This window comes from Macrobrachium rosenbergii, chromosome 44, assembly GCF_040412425.1.
Source record: "Macrobrachium rosenbergii isolate ZJJX-2024 chromosome 44, ASM4041242v1, whole genome shotgun sequence".
NCBI lineage: Eukaryota > Metazoa > Arthropoda > Malacostraca > Decapoda > Palaemonidae > Macrobrachium > Macrobrachium rosenbergii.
This window is the reverse complement of record NC_089784.1, coordinates 28,783,070-28,785,569: the sequence shown is the minus strand read 5'-3', so window position 1 is coordinate 28,785,569 and position 2,500 is coordinate 28,783,070. Positions and strand designations below refer to the sequence as shown.

At 37.8% G+C, this 2,500-nt stretch overlaps 1 protein-coding gene across 1 annotated transcript in view; it reads right to left on the bottom strand.

Annotated features, from left to right (window-relative positions):
• Positions 1-2,500, bottom strand: part of LOC136829565 (netrin receptor UNC5B-like) — a 194,467-nt gene that overhangs the window by 131,777 nt on the left and 60,190 nt on the right.

The window sequence follows — 2,500 nt, the reverse complement described above, 5'->3', positions numbered from 1 at the left end:
AATAAATTACGCGAGTTGTATTCAAAATAAAAGTAATAACGCATTGAGCTCTAACAAGCGTTAACATTATTTTGCGGCCGACTGGTGGCTTAATTGCTCCCTAAAATAAAAAAAAATTGAATAAAAAAAATATCTCATTAAAGATAGCTTTATGAAGTCGTTCAGAGAGACGCGGTAATAGGTATCGCACTGAATAATGTATATTCGACTTGAAAATCGAGACATTCTGATGAAAATATTCACTGTCATTTGTCCGAAATTGTATGCAATTTATTCATCACATGTAATTAAATACTAGGGAAATGCGTTCAGTTTTATTCATTAAGCCCCGGCATATTCGGCCACATCAACCTGATTTTATAATGAAATAAGGTGTGCTCGCTTTAGAGAGAGAGAAAAAAACTTTCAAATTACGATTGTAATTTCGCTTTTTATACAACAGAAATTTCACATCCATTTGAAATTTCTCCATACAGAGGTAGATGAGTGTTGCACTGATATGGAGATTTATCGAAGAAAAATAGTCAGCATTCATTGGGCATCATAAAGCCAGATCACTGACAGGAATTACGGAATATCAGCTACTAGATGTTCCTGGAATAACTGGAATATAAAATTTATTGGAATATATAATTTAAGCCAATTGCCAAAAGCTGGGACCTATGAGGTTATTCAGCGCTGAAGATAATGTGGAAACAATTGTTAGAAGACGTTGGAAAGTAGGGCGGAAGAAAAGGCATATGAACGGAGGTACAGTAAAAGGAATGAAAGGGGTTGCAGCTAAGGCCGAAGAAACGCTACAAAGAACCTCAAGTAATGCTTATGGTTCACCGCATGAGGTGCACTGACAGTACTACCCCACTACGGGGATTAGATCTTGCTGTACAAAATATCTACCGACGTAGAGGCTTCACTGAAAGACTCACAAACGTCACAGTTGATATGAAAAGCAGACTGAGAAATACAAAGGGAAATTAGTTAAAACAAGTAAAAAATGCGCGGAGGTTTCTCCGGAGCAATCGAGTTTTCTGTACAGCGTATAATGCTGTATGAAACTTTCAGCCGCGGCCCATGAAACTCTGCCACGGCCCGGTGGTGGCCTGCGTTGTTGGTACCTATATCGGTGCCGGAAGTACGATTATGGCTAACTTTAACTTTAAATAAAACAAAAACTACTGAGGCTGGAAGGTTGCAATTTGGTACTTTTGATGACTGGAGGGTGGATGATCAACATATCAATTTGCAGCCCTCTAGCCGCAGCAGTTTTTAAGATCTGAGGGCGGCCAGAAAAGTGTGATGGACAGAATAAAGTGGGGACGGACAGACAGAGCCGGCACAATAGTTTTCTTTTACAAAAAACTAAAATCATTAAGCTTCGTCGGTGCAACTTTGGAATACTATACAGATTAGTTTTTATATATTCTCCCTCGGTTAAGAAATTACGAAAGATCTTGTAAAAGGAAGGAAGAGAGGAACTGGATGATGACGACTTACCAAAGAAAAGGGTTTGAAGGATACGACGATTGAAAACGAGGAAAAAGATAAGGCGTGTACAACGACTAAAGTACACTGCCATATAAAAAAAAAAATTGCAGGTACAGCCCGAGCAACTACTACAGAAATAATATTACAAAGAAAAAAAACATGGCAAACAATGGGAATCATTAAAACCTTCATCAGGTAGTTTGACTATTAAAGCATTACGACAGATCAGTCAAAAACATCCGACTTTTCACGAGAAACAATTTTACATTCCCCAGCAGCTACTGATACGTAGAAGAGAGTAAATGTAATACAAAAACAGGAGATCGCCAATCGATCTTGCCCTACATAATCCAAGAAGGCTGGGAGGCTCCAGGTGTCACAAAAAGAGTAGGACTTGAAAAGAAGGATCAACGGGGGTTAAAATCCCCTTAGGAACAAGCTGAACAAAATCGTTCGCGACAGGGAGGATATATAGTGGTGTTCCGTTTCTGTTGGTTGGACAGATTCCCAATGTCCACATCAGGCCTCGTACTACCTTCCACATCTTAACACACTTAGGGCAACGGCCTGTGCTGGCATAAATACGGCTTAATGTAACCCAACCCAATGGTACTTAGCATACAGTTAAAGGTCCCATAACACCTCAGGTATAGTAAGATACTTGACTGAATCAGATAAACTTTACTATTTATGTTTGTTTCTAAATACACACACTCATATGAAATATGAATTAACCTTATCCAGTTTCTGCAATTCACATGTGTTCAAGTAATGAACACAAATCGAATTCTGTATGTATAAAAAAACAAAAGAAAAAACTAAAAATAAACGACACGGTGCCATGTACTTTCGTGTATTTTACAAAAAGCACTCTGCATTCTGCTGTTTCTTTTTGACTTTTCCTTTGGCTTCGGCTGATAAATGGATCAAATGCAAAGTCGTGATTTTGTGTGTGTGTATATATATACATAATGTACATATATATAGATATTATAAATATATATACATTAGATAT